The 19,389-nt window shown below is 41.6% G+C and overlaps 1 protein-coding gene across 23 annotated transcripts in view; it reads right to left on the reverse strand.

Annotated features, from left to right (window-relative positions):
- The window catches only part of CREB5 (cAMP responsive element binding protein 5), a 400,244-nt gene that overhangs the window by 83,340 nt on the left and 297,515 nt on the right, over window positions 1–19,389 (reverse strand). The window lies entirely within an intron of this gene.

Here is a 19,389-nt window from a genome sequence, read left to right on the forward strand (position 1 = left end):
TAAATTTCCACTACATTCCACTAGAATTTGGGAGCTAGCTTGTGCATCGTGTGAAAGATCAAATATAATGTGCAAATTACCAGGTAAGAAATCGTCAGAATAATGGAATAAAGTGCAGTGTGAAAGCAGCCTGTATCTCCTTTCTCACTTCCTCACTGCCAGTTTGAACCTGTCAGGGTGTTTGGATAAGGCAGATCAACCCATCCCACCAACACCTTAGGATTGCAGCCTGAATATGTTTATATTTGATGTGTGTTTTAAAACTAAACAAAGACATGAAAAAACATTGTGCAGAAGGAACAACCTCTAAAATAAAATGCCTAAACATAGGGAATAGACATGATCTGATTTATTCTAACCTGTAGAGGGTCCTCCTTTGATTGCTGGAGTTTCACTTAGCTTCTTTATACTAATTCTGGAGCCAGGAGCCACAATCCAATGCAAAGCTGTGCACAAGCCCATTGACTTCAACGGGCTTAAGTACACATAAGTCTGTGATGCTGTTTTTCTAAGCAGCTAGAGTGTAGATTTTGGCTTGATACTGAAAGGCTAGATTTTTTTTTGTTCTTTTGAACCTGACACCAGTTATAAATCCACAAGAATACACAGCCAAGCACAGAGTGGTGGTGGTGGTGGTTGATTCTCTTTTTCATCTGAAACAACTCCCTTACACATTAAGGTATTATTTATTCATTACCAAATTGCAAAGATCAGGTAGCGCCTTCCAAAATACTCTCCAAGCCTTTGAACTGGCTGCATATTGTATGAGACAGCCGGCAAAGAGACAAAATTAAAAGGTAAGATTTTTTTTATTTAGAAAACAAATGTGAATAAGACAAGCACTGAGAAATAAATTACTAAAACTGACTTATAAAGTTGCTTTAAAAATAACTTCGCCGACTTCGCTTCTGTTGTGTCTGAAGAAATATATGAACCCATAACACTCTCACGAGATTTCATTACTGAAAAGACTCATTAGAAAAGGCATTAAAATACTAATTACCTCATAAACTATTTAGTTGTGTACCCACTGGGATAGTACTTACTAGTGCCCAAGCTCTACATAGATCCATCTAATCAATTAATGCTCATTACAACTAGAAAGAGAAGGCAGACTGCAGCATGTCGCAGAAATAAATAAGTCAGAGGTTAGCTTGGAAAGTGACTTGGCTGTAACAGAGCCTTCCTTTGCAACACTGCTGTTGTCTGCTACAATTTAATTTTAATCAGTATTTTTGATACTGTGGATAATGCGACTCTTTCCAGGTTTAAGAATCTCAGAACACACAGTTGCTTCTTAAGTATATAATCTGTCACAGTGAGCCCTATAACTGGCATTCAGAGATTAAAGCAGAAGAGGTAGTCACTGCTGATATTTTGCAAAGTAATAACGCCCTGCTTGCCACGTAGCTCGCAGGCTGGGCACAATTGCAGGTTGGAATGAAGCTGCTGCCTCCATCTTGAATGAAGGCAAAGTTGCACGTCGCGTCTATGATGCGAACACGACGCAGCAGTCCTTAGGGGCGGAGCTGCTGGGCTTATTTAAGCCCAACCGCCCCTCCTACCTTCCTCTTGCAGCTGCGACGTCAGCGAGGGACAGACGGAGCAATGCAGCAGCGAGGAGAGAACATCAGCTGCAGCCCTTTTAATGTGGCCGCGTGGTCGGCACCATTTTGGCGCTTGCTTTTCTGGCCGTTTCAGCGGCGATTGTGGGCCGAGTGAGGCCTGAATTGGCCTGCTCCAGGAGGCGCATGGCTTTTAGGCTGCGCTGTCTCATAGCTGCTTGAGCAACTTGCTTAAACAAGACACACATATACAATCCCCAGGCTGGGGGAGGCGGTACAGCTGCAAACCCTTCAAACATCATTAATATTACTATAACACTATAAGGGAGTATATAAGGGTTTATTACATTCATATTGTAATTGGTATAATTTGCCTTGGTAGATAATAAGAATAATAAAGCAGTAATGCCACAGAAAAGGGGTGTGTGAAAGGTGCCCTCATAAAATGCGGGCCTTTGGGCAATTTTGAACCACCACCACCCTATACACATGGGATAGGTTTTGGTAGTGGTTGAGGTGTTTGGAATGCGACCCGGGAGACCGGGGTTCAAATCTCCCCACCGGCCGTGGCTGCAGGCTCAGAACTAATTACAGGAGAGGAGGCTGCACAAGCCTTTCGAGTCACCAGGCCCTATTTACACCCCTTTGGTTGCCAAGGCTGGGTGTGAGTTCAGCCTAGGTAGGGGGCGCAAGACAGTGAAGGGTGTGGGTGAGGCCTTGGCAGTCTCTCCTGGTCGTTGTGCAGGGTTCTTTGGTTCGGCTTGTGGCCTTTGCTTGACTCGGGCCTTTATTAGGTTCAAGGTACTTTATTCTCTTACTTTTATTACATGGTGGCTGCTTTGGGGGGTGCAGAGCTCTTTGGTTAGGCTTCTGACTTCCTGCTAGGCCCAGGAATATTTGGTTGAGATAGTTAATTCTATCATTATTATATTACATGGGGCCTTTGTAGGGCCGAGTGAGCCTTTTGGGACTTTCAGCCTTCCTGTTTGGATACTAATGGTGTGTAGAGATGACAGGGTTTGCTAGAAAAAGTCTACATCACCATAACCTGGATGACAGTGATCCTTTTCCAAATGTCAGTTACGCATTCCTGGGTAATTCTGAGACAGGAGTTGCATTTATTTGAATTCAGTCTCATATCAAACACAAAGCATATGGCATTTGTTATATTTAAAGAAGGGCATGCAAACTTCTGCAAGGAATTGAAGGTCTAGAAGTTGATAGTTATGGGTGGATGGCAATAAAGAGGAAAGACGGATCACTTATCAGGACCTTATCCTCATTGCCAGGATCTTGGACTTTACTGAAATAGGAGCTGCCTTGACGGATTAGACTGTCTTTTGACACAGAGGCTGCATTTTAAGATCCAGGCAGACTCTTCACCCTTTCCTGACGATTTTATAACAATAACAAAACCTTTCTTTGTTGGGATTTCTGATAACAATTATCTGAAATCTCTGCGCTTTAGGGGAACTGGGTTAGCTGCAATGAACTAGTAGTTGGTAAAGTGTACTTACTCATAAATGATTTCCTTCCCTTTTGCAGAAGGATATATGCAACAGTGAGATAGGAGGCAAGAGCCCTTCACAGGGGTAAGAAGAAGCCCCCAGCATAAGCTGCTCAGGGACAGGTGTCCCTCCCCAGTTAGACTCAAGGTACTACGAACTTTGCTTGCAGGCTACCCGGTTTAAAGGAAGGTTCGTCTGTGTTATGGTGTTTTCCTTTTGGTTTCCCAATCCCATACTCCAACTCCCAGCTGGCCTTCATGGCCTCCAACTCCAGGCTGGCCTTCATGGCCTACAATCTTCAATCTGTTTTCGTTATGGCAGTAATTTGCCAGGGAAAGAGTGTAAAGATGCAAATTACACCTGATTCACCACCAGTCTTATTGAAGGGGTTCAGCTGTAAGGGGTTCATACCTGATAGTTTAGGTACCATGTGCTACACTTCATTTAACATGGTGCGCGTATGTGGCAGAGATGCCTTATGCATTTATGCAGTAGAGCATTGCCTATGGACTGCTATATTTCTTACATGGGGTGGTTTAGATCCTCCTGGCAAGGGGCAATTAGGAGACAAGTGGGCTTAGAAGCAGTAAAGCACTATCTATATGATTGGCTGTTCATGGGTATGGCAGATTTGGGGTGCATGTTAGCACCTGAGGTCCCAGTTTGTAGTATGGCTACGTAATTGGGGATTCCCTTGACAGTGGGGAGTTGTTCACCCTTCTGGGTATCAAGACTGACCCTGGGGCCCAGGGCTACAAGCTGCACATAGACATGTTTTCACTGTTGCAGACTAGGATCCTGGAGTTTTCAGAGGCCGTGCAAGGTTTCCTTTCGGCCCTCCAGGTGTTAGGGGTCTTTTACGGGAGTCATGATGCCCTGGCAGGGCTTGCACAGCCTTACTATAGATTCAGGGTCATGGCTGCCTTATGCGCCGACCTGGCTGTGTGGCCCTCTTTCCTGAAGCTGCAGGCCTGGATTAGGGAAGGGTTAACTATGGATGTCACCTTTCATTAATTCTTTCCCGGTGTGTTTGTTTTCAACATGGGCAGAAGGGTTCATTGGCCACAGGCCAGATTTCGTAACCCCCTTATATTTAAGAACACTAGGATTAGGGCTGTGGATTCCATGGCCCCTGGCACACTCGCCAGCTACCAGAGAGCGAGTAGGGAGTCACCTGCTGAAATTCCTAATGGATGGCAGGAGAAGGGGCCTGTCAGTCTGAGCACTTAAAGGTAAGCTAGCAGGACTTTCCTTCCTAGCTAGGCTGGTGGTTTTTCCCTATCTAAGACGGACTAGAGATGTTTGGGGCGGACCGTACATTTGACAATGGGATCTGGAGAAGGATATTTATTCACCCATGCAAATGAGGATCCCCTCACGAAATACCAGTTTGAGCTCTCGCAAAGTGGGCCTTGCAGGGTCTAGGGCATGACCCTTCAGAGTTGGGAATCCACTCTTTTTGAATTGGTGCTGCTTCTACAGCAGCAGGGTGTGGGTTTTCCCAGGCAAAGGCGCAGGCCGTTGGACTCTGGTCCTCGGGCACTTATAAGGGTTATATGCATTTATTGGCCCTTGCAAGTGAGGATCCCCTCACAAAATACCAGTTTGAGCTCATGCACAGTGGGCCTTACAGTGGCTGGGGCATGACCCCTCAGAGTTTGGAATCCACTCTTTTGACATTGGAGCTGCTTCTACAGCAGCAGGTCTTGGGGTTTTTCCCAAGAGAAGGTACAGGCAGTTGGATGCTGGTCCTCTGGCTTATAAGGGCTATATTTCCCCCTTTTTCGGAAGGCCTGGGAATTCTGCAGCCTAACCTGTTATAATTATTTCGAATAGGAGCATTTTCTTAGGGTGGGAGGTGACGAATACAACATAATTATATGTATGATGGGATACATACTCTTAAATGCACAGTAGCTTTAACATTGGACTTGTGATTGAGACAACTGTATTGAAATCTCAATAAATTGACTGTCCATTGATTTCTAGGTACTGACTGTTAAGATATAGCTACAACTGGCCAACTCTGGGAACTAGACATTTCCTCTATCTCCAGTGTTTAAGTTGTAAATGTCATTGTTTATGTTGTAAATGTCATTGTTTATGTTGCAGAATTACAAAAATCTTTTTAAAAAAATCCCTAGGATGGTGTAGGAGCACAAAAAACAACCCACATGAGGGCAGAATGACACCATACATTTAAAGCCCATTCAACACACATTTAAAGCAAATTACTTCACCCAAAGAATCATGGGAATTGTAGCTTGTTAAGGGTACTGGGAATTTGTAGCACCACAGCCCCCAGAATTCTTTTGAGGGCATTGTGTGGATGGGCTTTAAATGCATGGTGTTGATGAGTGTGCTTAGTGGCCATGGCCTGCGGATTGAGATTGCGTAGGAGGGGGAATGGAATGAAGCATCAGGCTGACTGGAAACTTTATATCTGATATTTTATTTCTCACATTATATCCATCTGATATTTTTATATCTAATATCCAGAGTTCAGCTGACGCGGGTGTGTTATCTGACAGCACTATAGGTGAGGGATACCTTTTGCAAACCTCCCGGAAAATGCTGTTTCCTCTGGTGCACCTAACTTGGTACAGAGGGCTTGTCATGGACTACTCATATTTTTAGCCTGTCAAATGGGAACCATAATTGCTGGCATCACAGAGGACTGTACAACAAACAGCATGCTAAATAGGCTAACTGAAAAAGAATAACCTCAGTGGTAGTTGTGAAAGAAGTGTATTGAAAATAACAGCAAAAAGTACTTCCAGGAAACAAATGAACACTAAAAAAGAGTAGAATCCCTAAAGAAAAGATAGAGCGGTTTTGTCATCAAGTGATGTCTTGCAAATGACTTCTCCCATTTGTGAGGTAGGGACACCAGGGCAATAGTCTTCCAGGCTGCTTCATGGGAGCTCCATGCTGCCAAATGAAGTCATATAAAAGCAGGCAGACGTCTTCACTTTCTCCCTGTAACTCACTTAAAGGGACTGCACGGCTACATGAGGAACTGAAGTCACAATTTTCATTTATTTGTACTTATCTAACTCTACTGACATTTATGGGATGTAAGAGGCCCGGGTAATGTTTTGCCCAGTTTAATTCACATCCAAAATTGTCTGGGCAAAATCTGTTGGGCTGCTGAAAAGTAAGACTAAGAGGGAAACGGCTTTCAAAAAGTCTCCTTATTGCTTTAAATGACACAATTAGTTGCAAGCTCCTTCAAAATTAAACTGCCCTTGAAAAACAAAGGTTCATTATTAAAACGTGAGGATTTTGTTAAAAAAAACAAACTCTGAAGAGTTTTGTAAAAAAAGAAAATTAAAAACATTTCAGATGTTTCATGGAATTTAAAACATCAGTACCTGCTATTCATACAAGGTGGATGTTAGAATAAAGAAAGTGTATACATGCAGGCCTAATGCCACCAGAAGGCCATCTAGACCAGTAACAACCAGGGGAAGGGATTAACCATAATTAAACAGAGAAATATACTTGGTTGATGCTATGTGAACAAGGAGTGGAGAATGCAAGTCAAATCAAGTAGGCTAAGCATTCTGTTGTTTCCTTTGTGTCTATTTTTAGACTGTAATCCGCATGCACAGGGATCTGTCAGACCTATTCTTTGTACATAGATGGTGCTACAGCAACAACAAGAACGTGATCTACTATTGTGAGCCCTTTAAATCATTAACTGCAAAATGCTGAATCACAATCAGAACCACATTTTCACATTTAAACGACATATATCTGTCAGTTACATTCTTAACATTTTCATAATTACAAAATGCAGCATATAACAAATTTATATATATATATATGTGCCAGCCACAGTGCCAAATCTTCTTGCCGTGTAGTGAATGGATGGGGGTGATCTTGCTGCAAGGAAGGACTGCTATGCTGCCAGCTACGTTTTAGGCTTCCACACAACTTCATATCCCTTCCTGTCAATATCAGTGAACGCACAAATGACTCAAGGTTCCACTTTTTGTGATTCCAGGTACCATACAAAGCAGCAACATCTGTGCTTCACCCAGTGCTTGAAATGTGCGAGTTCAAATCCATATGCAAAGAATGTATGTCATAATGGGTAAGAAGAGCAAGCCTCCCCTTCTCATGTAAAAGATAAAAAGCAGAGGTAAGAATCACACAAGCATCCAGTTTTTCACTATATTTCTGAATTCATGAAGGAACTCAAATGCGTTGGTTGAAAAGATCTCCAGAAATCCTGTCATAGCCAGTATTACCAAGTTCTTGAAAGCTAGATCTGCATGGCAAGAGGAGGGAATGAGCTTACTATTTCCCCCCATTAAACGAATAATGGTGCTTTCACTGAGCATATTTAACAAGTAAAAATAGTGATTTGATTGCTGGGGAAATGCAGTTTCCCTGCAACAGATGCTTTAACTGGCAAAGAGAATCTGCAAAGAGAATCCAACTAACAACTCTGCATCCAACTTTTAAAAAATTATAATCTGGAAAGGTCTTGACAATGAAGTCATCAGAAATAAGGCTTTCTCAGGCCTTCCATTACTCAAGAAGAGAGAAAGAATTTGTTCCTGAGTCACATTGCTGGGTGTATATGTTACGTACTAATATGTTACATAAACATAATGCATGCAGCCTTGCTGATTTAGTCTGTGGTGATTCTTATTCTCAATACTATTTTATCCTGCATGGTCTCATGGTCAATCTCTATTGGTTTTCTTTTAATTCACCCTGATGTCAACACACACAGAGACTCTTTAGTTACCACAAACATTTAACTCGGGTACAAACATTCAACTCAGGGCAAGCCAATGTGGCACCCTCCAAATGATTGGAATACAATTATCATCATCACTGACCACTGGCTGAGGCTGACTGGAGCTGTAGTCCAACTTTATTCATTTATACTTTGATGTATATTTTTTAACGTTTTTAATGTTTTTATTATGCATAGTGCTACAGCATTTGGACTTTGTTTGTGTGAACTGCTTTGAGCACGTATGTATTTGTGGAAAATGTGGTATATAAATAAATTTAACCATCATCATCATCCTGGGAAGTGCAGTTTGTGAAGGGTGCGCAGAGTGGTTAGGATAAGTCTACTCCCTTCCCAGAGCTACAAATTCTCAGAGTTCCCTGGGAAGAGGGACTGACTATTAAAACACTGTAGCTCTGTGAAGAGAATAGGAGTCTCCTAAGAACTCTCGGCACCGTTCACAAATTACACTTCCAAGGATTGTTCGGGGAAAGTGATTGTTTAAAGTGGAATAAAAGTTGAATAAATGCATGGTGTGAATGTGCCCTTGAGGGCACAATGCTGACTACTCCTGATTTAACTTGTGTATGTGTATGCTGCTGTCTCTCTCACTGAACTTGGTATACATGAAAGCAACTCCTTGTGGTAGTAAAGCCAGGGGAAAAAAGGAAATTATATGTTTTTAAAAACACCTGTGTTACAGGGATGGGAATTTCTGGTGAATGGATATATTTTTTAGCCTTTTCTCTGGAATTTGTGCAGTTTCACTTTCCAAGATTATTTTCATGCACCATTAACAACAAACGTTATTTTACACTGCAGGCTTTTCTTCCTTCATCTGGCATGAACTTCAGATGCATGTATCATCACATCATAAATGCCCTCAAAGGCAGAGGATTTTTCAATATTAAAAGATCTAGTTTTATCTACTCAGGAAAGTGAGTATGCCAGCTAGTCATAAAAAAGCTGACTATTACAAATATGAGATAACAACACTTTCCCCTTTCTTCTTATTAAAATATAACTTTTATTTCTTTTAGTCATCTCTCCAGCATATTCCCATACAAAATAATAATAAACATTTGTTTCAAAAGTTCTGAAATTAATTAGGGCTATAACGTGGGACATTAATTAGTTAAATTATGCAATTTTTAATCAAATCAAAGGCAGCATTTTTTTAAAAAAAAATACAACTAATGATAACTGCAGATGGCTAGTGCCATTTTGGAAAAGACATTCCAAGAGAGAAATATATGTGCCTATTTTATCTGAAATAATATTTATTTATTTATTTATTTCCCAACTTTCACCCAAAGGTCCCAGGGTTACAACAGTTTTTAAATACATCATTAAAACCACCAACCTAACATCAGAATATCACAAAAAAATAGCGTGGGTCCTAAAAATATACATCTCAGGTGTCAAAGGCCAGGATAAAGAGATGTATCTTCAGCATTCACTGAAAATTGTACAGTAAAGTTGCCAGACGCACCTCTGTGGGGAGGGAGTTCCATAACATAAGGGCTGCCAATGCCCAGGCCACCCCCTCAAGCTTCTGAACTGCCAAAAGGGCCCCCTCCGCTAATCTGAACACCTGACAGGGTCTGTAGGGATGGAGACGGTATTTCAGATATTTGGGACCTAAATCATTTAGACCCTTATACATTAACGTGATCACCTTGAATTGGGTCCAGAAACGAACAGGCAACCAACGTAGCTATTTTAAAACAGGGGTTATATGAGTTCTAAAGGTAATCTGGTGGCTGCATTTTGGGCCAGCTGAAGTTTCCGAGTAAACTTCCAAAGCAGCCCTACATAGAGTGCTTTGCAATAATCTAATCTGGAAGTTACCAGAGCATGGAGTACTGTGGCCAAGTCATCTCTATCCAAAAGTGATTGAAGTTGGTGTATGAGCTAGAGCTGGAAAAAGGCACTCCTAGTCACTGAGGCCATCTGAGCCTCCAGTGACAATGCTGAATCTAAGAGTACTCCCAAGCAGCAGACCTGCTCCTTCTAGGGGACGGCAGCCTCATCCAGAACAGACTGTCTCCCCATTTCCCAGACATGAGAACCCTGGACACACAACACCGTTGCCTCAGTTTATTGGCTCACATCTAGTCCATCATCACCTCCAAATATGCATTTTAAAAAACTTGTTGCTACATTTATTTAGTTGAAAACGTGATGAAATAATTGAAGAAGTGTGCAGCCCAATGGATAGCTATATTCTGATCCATAAATTTGTATGGGAGGTGTGGATCACATAATTTTATATCAAAATTTGAAAGAATTAATTTCTCAAGCATCAGTATATCTTGGCAGTTTTCATCTGTACAGCACATCTGATCTGTGTTCCCCACTCATTCCACCCTTCTGATGCAATCACCCTTCTCCGCTCTAGACAAACCAAGATTTAAACCTCATGGGGCCTTTACTGATTTTCTTCTGACATGCATTTGGTCCAAGAGTGCCTGCTGGCCCTTTCAATCTGTATATTCAGCATGACATCAGAAAAAGGGTGCTTATTCATATACAGATGTAAGCACATAGATGCTCCACATATCTGAGAGCTCCAATCATACATAGTACCCAATCATGTGGAGCAGCTGTGCATGGACAGCTGTATACAATAGGGATTGGCTAATCTGTTAATTTCAGTTTCTCATTTTTTCAATCGTAAATTTAGTTTTCCACATTTCAAAAACAGTTTCCAGTTTATTTTTAAAAAAGGTCCTCATGAAAATGCATCAGCATGTTAGTGCAAATTTCTCCTAATATACACATTTTAACGCAATTAATATACACATTTTTGTAAGGAATTTTCCTGAATAATTTTGTACATTATTTTTGCCAATATATGCATTGTAATGCACATTTGTACACATTACTTGCCTGGAGAACTCTATTGAAAAAAATGTAGAAGCGTGAATTTCAGAGGATATCAGCATTTCAGTCTGTAGATTGTTTCAGAAAGTGCAAATTAAGTAAGCCTTTAAATGCAAACTAAAACAAATGTCCTTTTTTATTGCCTACCTATTGTATGCCTATGTTGTATGTCGCCTAGAGTGGCTGGACAGCCAGCCAGATGGGCGACTAATAAATTCAATAAATAAATAAAATAAATGTCTCCCAACTTCCTAGTACATACACAGGTGCTCTGCTCAAAATACATATGTTGGGTGGGGAGTGAGGCCAGTGCAGTGTCTGGGGTTGGGGCCAGTGAGTATGGTCCCGCTGCAGTTGTTTAGCTTATGTGCGTCAGCAAGGGGGCACAGATACACAGATATTTGCATGGGGGGGGGAAGAGATGCCCCAACATCTACACATAACTATTTGCACAAGCCCAAGAAATTCTTTGGATTCTAGCCTGAATAATTAAACCCCAAATTTATTTAAAACTTAACTATGGAGAGAAAGTGACCTGACCACATGCAAGGAAACCGTGTAATAAATGAAGGGTACTAACAAAGGAATTCCTGGTATGCATCTATATCTGTTGGAGCATGCTAAGTTCATGCCATTCCCAATAGCCAGAATCAGTCATTATTCCTATGAATATTTTTGTTATGAGCTAGTTGGTGATATACAAGATCAGTTTTTGAATTAGTATAAAATACGTAGTATCTTTAAAGCAGGAAAAGTCCGATTTTGAGAACACCATGTGTGAATTCAGTAAGATATTTAAATTAAGTGCATAAATATATTTTGGGCCAGATGTGTATGGTAAGATTCTGTTGTCCTACTTTTTGTTGTTGTTGAAAAAAGTAGCAACAACAAGCTTTTAAATGTAAACAGTAAAGCATTAAAATTTGCATAAAGGCTACCTCTGAGTACAGTAGGGCCCAGCTTTACGGCACTTCGCTTTATGGTGTTTCGCTAATGCAGCGGTCACAATTAGACGCAGTTAGACTAAAGCCCCACTCACATGGCGCTTGTTCCACTTTTACTGCGGTTTTCAGGCGTCACACACCATTCTATTAAATGAGTTCCACTTTTGACCGGTTTTTGCTTTTCGGTGGGGATCCGGAACATAACCCGCTGTATGAGTGGGGCCCTACTGTACATATGGAAATATAAACAAGACTTTAAAAAAAAATCTTATTTTGAAAAAGCATGTGTCATCCAGTTGCCCACTTTGATGCTTTCAAGAAATATTGTTTTGATTATAGTATTTCAATTCACATGCATACTCACATGAAAGATCTGGTAATGCCATATACTCAGGTGCCAAGGCTACACACGAATTCTAATGCGATCTTACAAATGTTTAAATGTCTAAAATAGCCTTTCCTAGACCTGTACAAATTATTTTAAATTACATAAATATTTTTAATATGTCTGGCTTCTGACAGAACACTACTATGTACAGGAGGATGACACTGGCTACTTTCCACTAGCCTTTTCCATTTCCTCCTTCCTGCCATCTCCCTGAAAATAACTAGCATCATTATTTGCTCACACTAGTGTTGCTTTGATGTACTACATGAGACGTATCATCAGTTTAATACAGTGTAGAAGGTACCCTGAATTCATGGAGAAGGGCAGTGCTATATGAAAGGGCACAGTCTCGCTAAAGTGAGGCTGCAGTGCTCTGCATGCTTACTTGGAGAAAGCCAAGTGAACTCACTCCAAGGACATACAGTGGAATTATAGAGTTGGGCAGCACCTCAAAGGTCTTCTAGTCCAACCCCTTACCTCTGCAGCGAATCCATGACATAGAATCATAAATATGCATAGGCTCATATTGCTAACCCTGTGAATTTCAATGGCGGGGAGTCACACATAGGGTTAACTTTTCCACTGAAATCAATGGGATTTTAAAATACTTAATTTTGGCTGGGTAGTGATCGCTGAGATTATTGCCAGAATAGTGAAAAATGAGAATCAGACCTTCACACTGAAGGATGGGAACACAAGGGGTGGTGTGTGTGTGTGTGTGTGTAGGGGAAGGGACTGGATGTGTGCTCTCCCACGCTGTCTACACAGTTTGTGCCTTCACTTGCTCAACAGAATGCCTGAACAGCACTTGCTCTATACAACCAGCTTCTTAGAGCCTAACTGTATGAGACAGTAGAAATGTGATTAGCAAACATGATGTTCTTTTTAAGAACAAAATAATGGTATATTGGGCATGAGGGCAGAAGTAATAGTCATAGGCACCACAGCATACAAGGAGAGGTTTAAGACTTTCCTTCCAGTAAAAATCAGCCCCATGCAGCAATTAGTATTGGGGGGGGGAGAATCTCCCATTGGTGCCAATGACTATTCCCCATCCCATGCCCAGTTTTTAATTTTTTAAAAAACAATGATATGATTGTTAATTATATCATTAGCATTAATGGTGCAGTTAGGCCTTTACTGTCAACAGAGCAGTCACCGACTAATGTGAATCTATGAGAATTATAGTTGCCAGCTACTTTGTAGGTGTAGGAGAACGTTAACATTAACCCCATAAAATTTGTGTTGATTGCTGTAAATTAGTGACCAAATCATATAACCAATCAGGCTTTCATTTGGTGAATAACTTGTCAATTAGAATCAATTCTTTCAATTGTTTCTTGAAGATGTTTTTATACGATGTGTGTCCCCCAGACCATCTTTAAACATTCTGTTATTTCTCAATGTGCTTCTTTATAAGGAAACCTGCCATTCAGAGTTTTAGTAATAACTTACATCAATATTAAAAACATTTTTTTAGAAATCTGCTTTTAGATTAACCAATCAGAAACATTTAAATCAATTAATTTAACAGGTTAGATATTGCATACTTAGAAGTAATCACGTCGGACAATTTCTCAAGTTTTTTAACATAATTGGGAAGCTTCCCATCCTGAGTTGTGAAGTAGGTGGGAATAGCCCATGAGATTGACCCTGCCTATGTGTCATACACTATTCACACACATACTGCAGCTACCTGGGATAGCTCATTGGCAAGACAGCTTCTACATAGCTCCTATTGCATGCTATCTGTTGATATGTTGTTCTGTTCCTTTAGGAGATTTTTAGACTTCAGTTTTAACTGATGATGTTTTACTGCAGTTTATACATCTGCTTTATGTTCTAATGTTATGATGCCATGAGGGCCCTCTGAAGCCATGTGGTAGGATACAAATTCCAAACATAAATATCTTCCCCAGCATGACATTGATTGCTCCTTGTGCCCCACCCACTAAATATTATGAATCCATGCTAACTAGGGCTGGCAACTGTTATACTGATCCCCTTGGTTTTCTCCACTTTCTGTCATTTTAAAGCATTAATCATACCTCATACAGCACTAAAGAAGAGAATCAACACACATATCTGAAAAGTTACAGGTATAAGCCAAAAGTAATTTATTAAGGTCTATGCATTTACATAAAAAAACCCTAATTCATTCTGACATAGTGTCTAAGTGTCTCTCTGTATAATCAGTTCCTATATCATAAGGGCACAAACCTCCTTCACAGCTATTTCTTGATCTGCTTCATTCTAACAACTCTAGCACGGTTCCAAATCTTCCCTTTGATTTTTCCTCCTAATAATTTCCTGATGAGTTATACTCTATAGCAAACACAAAAATGTTTGGCAATCACACAAAAATATGATTCTGTGGGTGCAATCCTATATGCAAAATCTGCCAGCCGAGGGACAATTGCATTTGGTAGAAACCCTGCTATATCAGCAGAACACCAGATACACCATGAAAAATATGTCAAGTTGCTCCATCTGTGTTGCCACAACAGAGCATAGAACATAGTATAACTCGTTAGCACTTAATCTTTCACAGCATACTACCACCAGTACATAATCCCCACATAGGGAGATTGCAGCTCAGATGACAGGGCACATGACATGGGGCTATATCCCTCTGGCCTCATATTGTGTACAATTAGAACTCAGGAGGAGAAGCTTTTGGGGACATTATAAAGAAAGAGCCTGTTGCCCAAAACTGTGTGTTTCCAGAACACCCATTGGGACTAAAGCATAATGCCAACGCTTCTTTGCCTGGAACCCTAAAAGAACCCTCCCTTGGTGCTCCAAACACCAACACTCCACTCAAACAACTAGGGGTGTCAGTGCTCCACACAGGTAAGGAAGGGAAGAGGGAACACTTGCTGAAAAGTTTATGTCTTTCCTTCAGCCCCTTTGCCATAGATGAATACTATCTCAATGGAATTGCTCTAGTGCTCTTCCCTCCCAACTGCAGGGAGCACTTTCTTCCCCCACTCCCTGCAAAGGCAGTTTAGTTCTCTGTTGGCAAAGGACAGGCACCATATTTCACTGCTGGTCAAACACTCATGACCATATTGACCTTATAGAATCGCAGCCTGGATGTGCAGAACAAACTGTCCCTGCACACACTGACTCTAACTCCAACTCCCAAAGGGGAAGGGTGTGATGAGAGTCATTGCCATCTACCCCCTTTCCCCAGCAGTGGAAGGGGGAGTCTGAAATATGGGCACCAGGTAAGCTCTCAGGTGGCACCACTGGCTTTCCCTCCGGCTCTCTCACTCCCTCACAAACACCTACTCTGCATCCAACTCCAGAGATTATGCCATTCAGCTGCTGATCACTGATCACTGTTCAATCTCTCTCAACGCCATCCCACTTTTATCTGTAGAGGCCTCTGTCCAACAGGTACAGCTGATGGGGCCAAGAAAGTGTGCACTTGATAAACAAGCCAAATCAAATCATGAGGGGTGTATGATATGGTTTCCCATGCGAGTATTTTAGTCAGTGCTCCTGGGAGTATGTGTGCATTTGTCTGTGTGTCTCTACAACCGTACTGACAAACCCTTTGTCCATAAAAAATGGTTACTGGGGAAAAGTGTGTGTCTGTGTGTGTGGGGGGAAATCACCTTTTCGGATCTGAACCAGCAATCTTTTGAGCATATTTCCCTGTTTTGCAAAGCACACAACGTTCCCATGCTTGCTGCTGCTACCTCCATCTATGCCTTTCTTCCATTTTTGTTGTTGTGGGTGGAGATAAATGGGGGGGGCTTGAACCAGGGCTCTCCTGAGGATGTTTGTTGTTGTTTTGACTGACAGAGGCATAGAGCTTCCTTTGCTATGCTTGTGACTGCTGCCTAGTTTTCTGCATTTCTTGCATGTTGGGGTGGGTCAACATAGTGGATGTGTTTCTTGGCTCGGGTTGTGCTGGCTGATTCCCTCTGTGTTCATGTCACATGTAGAGATTCCTGACTGGTGGGCTCTGGTGATGTAACCAGGGTCACTGCTGGCATATCAGGCATTTTCCCACTGTTTTTTGTTTTAATTTTCTACTTGCATGCTTTCCACCTTCCCTCTTGTGCTGAGGAAGCATTGGATATGGTGGCCATTTCAGCAGCATACCAGTGGCATATCTGCAGTCTTGGCGTAATGTGAATATAGGATTGCTTTGTAAGGCTGCATTTCTATATCCGCTTACCTGAGACCAAGGCTCATTGAACTGAACAGAATCGACTTGTGAGCAGACATGTATAGGCTTGCACTGTAAGCTAAAAATTTTTTAAAAAGCAAAAGAAGACTCCAAGCAATTACAATTGTAATAGCCTCAGCTTTTGGACATTTATCACTTTGTAATACATGCATTTCTTCAGTTGCACTCTGTTTACAGTGTATATCATATTAAGAAAATTGTATGATTAATGTATGACTATGTATGATTGAAGAGAGGCAGTGTGGTGTAGTGGTTAAGGTGTTGGACTATGACCTGGGAGACCAGGGTTCGAATTCCCACACAGCCATGAAGCTCACTAGGTGACCTGGGCCCAGCCACTGTCTCTCAGCCTCAGAGGAAGGCAATGGTAAACCCCCTCTGAATACCGCTTACCACGAAACTCTATTCATAGGGTCGCCATAAGTCAGAATTGACTTGAAGGCAGTCCATTTCCATTTCATGTATGATTAATGTATATAAATGCACAATACAAATCTTTTATATATTACTTCTATTAAAGTAATTGAGCCCACACGTTAATTACATTCTGTTGTATGCTGGTTCTTGGAATTATCTGCTGGGATGGGGGGAAGCTTGCCAAAGGAACACCTTTGCAAATCTGATTCTGTAGCCAAAACAAATTTACTCAGATTAAAAAGCGATCACTTAATTGCACATATTAAAGAACAGAATTCTCACCACATGTATCAATAATTTCATTTTTAAAGCCTCAGAATTCCATATTTTTTTTAAAAAAAAAAGGCGGGGGAAGGTAAAGTAATGGCAGAAACTAGCCTCTGAAAGAGATGCCAATGTGGTGTTTTCTTCTTCAGCCAAGGAGTATTTTGCTTGGCTCAACAGTGCTTGGGTTTGAGAGAGAGGGAGAGAGAGAAAAACACTTGCCGCAGCCTAATCCAGCAAGATTTAATAAGATGGGCTGTAGATGCTGTTGCTGTTTGGCACATCACAATTACGGTATGGCACACAGCAGAGAAAAACCCTTGACCACAGATTTTGTTTGGCTGGTGTTGCCAACTCTTTTGGCTACATCTGCTCTTTAAGCCAACCAACTGCATGTTTACAGAAGTGTGGTTTTAGCTGAGGTGTTAAAAAGGCTTGGGTTGGCTGCCTAACCAAAATTTATATTGAGGTAAAGATGTGACCGTTCATGTCTACCATAACAGCATATCATATCTACTGGCAGACAAATGCTTCCCTCCACCTCCTGTGGTGAACAACAATAACTTCAAAATGTGCTTTCATTCATATCAGCAATAAGCAGTTATAAGCATGCGGAGAAAATATGAAATGCTGGTCACTGGCAGCCTGAGTCTCCCATTTAACAATGCCATTTTGTATCGGTGCATACAACAGCTCCCCGGAGGTGTTTTTCTGCTCTGAAAACCAGTATCAGAATCTTGACAATACTTTCGGTATCTATGTCCTGCACTTTCACGCTTTAAAACAAGTACATGACTATAGCACAAGGGAGCATAGATCTCATGGAAGCCACAGGGTTTGGTCAACAATGAGGTAGAATGACTTGTGGAGGGCATGGGAAGGATAGCGAATTTATGTACCCCAGGCCCCCCAAACCTAATCATTAGGTTGGCTGGCTCACTAGCCAGCTGCTCCCCCAGCCTGGCAAGGATCTTCACCACACACTCCTCCCTTCCTTACCTCACCTTACTGTGAGAAAGGTGGGGAGCAGCAGGCTGATGCAGTAAAGAAGACCACTGCTGCCACAGGTAGTGGTGTTCAAACAGTAAAAGAAAAAAAGTAAGATTTGTGCCTCACATTGTAAGCTTTTCAAAGAATCTTACTGTTCCCAAATTGTTGAAATACTCCACTCAGATTCTCCACTTGTAAATGGGGTGGCAAATTTGCAAAGGCCATTAGGGATCAGCACTAGAATATAGCTCCATAAATACAGGTCAGGCTCCATGCAGAGTCAACCCAGGATTTAAAGTACAATCCTATGGATATCTGCTCAAAAGTAGTTCAATGGGACTTACTCCCAGATAAGTGTGAATAGGATTGCAGCCCAAGGCTTGTTTTTCTCAAACCCACATTGCATGGCAATCTGTTTCTGGTTAGCAACAACCCACATTGCATGGCAATCTGCTTGTGAAATGGATTGGACTGTTAAGAGCAATTTGTGATAAGCATGGAGGTCAGCAGTTCAAAGCCAAACATTTTACAGTGCCAGTACAATCCCTTGGGCAAGGCTGGAGTAGTTTATTGGTCCATGACATACTAAATGTTATTCTAAATGAAATAATACTTTGCATCTCACTTTAGAGAAAGGACCAAGGGGGTTAGACTGAGGCGTTCTGGGCGAGGTGGCCATGATAGTGCCTGAGTTGCCATCGTAGTTTGCTTAACTGCTTTAATTTTTTTTTAAAGTTACAAGAAACTAAAAAATAATCTAAGTTTAAAACAGAACTTTGAGCTGCAGCAGCCAGTTGCAGTGGCTTAAACAACGTTCTGGCCACCTTGCTCAGAAGGCCTCACTCTGAAGGACCCCCTTGGCCCTTTTTCAAAGTTAGGCAGGACAGGTAGAGGTAAAGGAATGGCGGAGAAGGGCAGCAGAGGCAGGTTAGTCTGTTCAGAAGCTTGACTGGGCCTTGTGCTCTTCGGAGCGGTTTGTGCAGAGCAAACAGTTGATTATGTTCTATGAGACTGTTTGCAGTATGTGGAACACAGAGAGCCAGCCTTTCCTTTGTAGGTTAAGTGATTTGGAGCATACAGACTTGTCAGTGGGAGCTGTCCTTCGGGGAAAGAATCTCTGGGGTGCACTGTTGGGAGATTGTATGACAGTGTGTGAAGGCTAACAAGGCTGTAAAAAGGCTGTGAATGAGGTGATAATCCTGTTGCTGGTAGGAACAGGGCCTTTCCTTGGCTTTGATTCGCCAGTAAAACCGGGAAGAAAAGAAGAAGGAAGAGAAACTGCCAGTAATGCCACTGATGCTGTGTCAAAGGAAAGCCTGAAAAGGACTGAGACAGCAGCTAGGCAGTTATACTGAGCTCATCAAGAGTCTATGCATACATATATACATGTTTGTGCACACACACACACATACATGCATGGTGCAGTATATGTGAGTTTTGGTATGAATAGCAAAAGCTAGATTTCCCAGT

The sequence above is a fragment of the Rhineura floridana genome, chromosome 10, assembly GCF_030035675.1.
Source record: "Rhineura floridana isolate rRhiFlo1 chromosome 10, rRhiFlo1.hap2, whole genome shotgun sequence".
In the NCBI taxonomy this organism is placed as follows: Eukaryota; Metazoa; Chordata; class Lepidosauria; order Squamata; family Rhineuridae; genus Rhineura; species Rhineura floridana.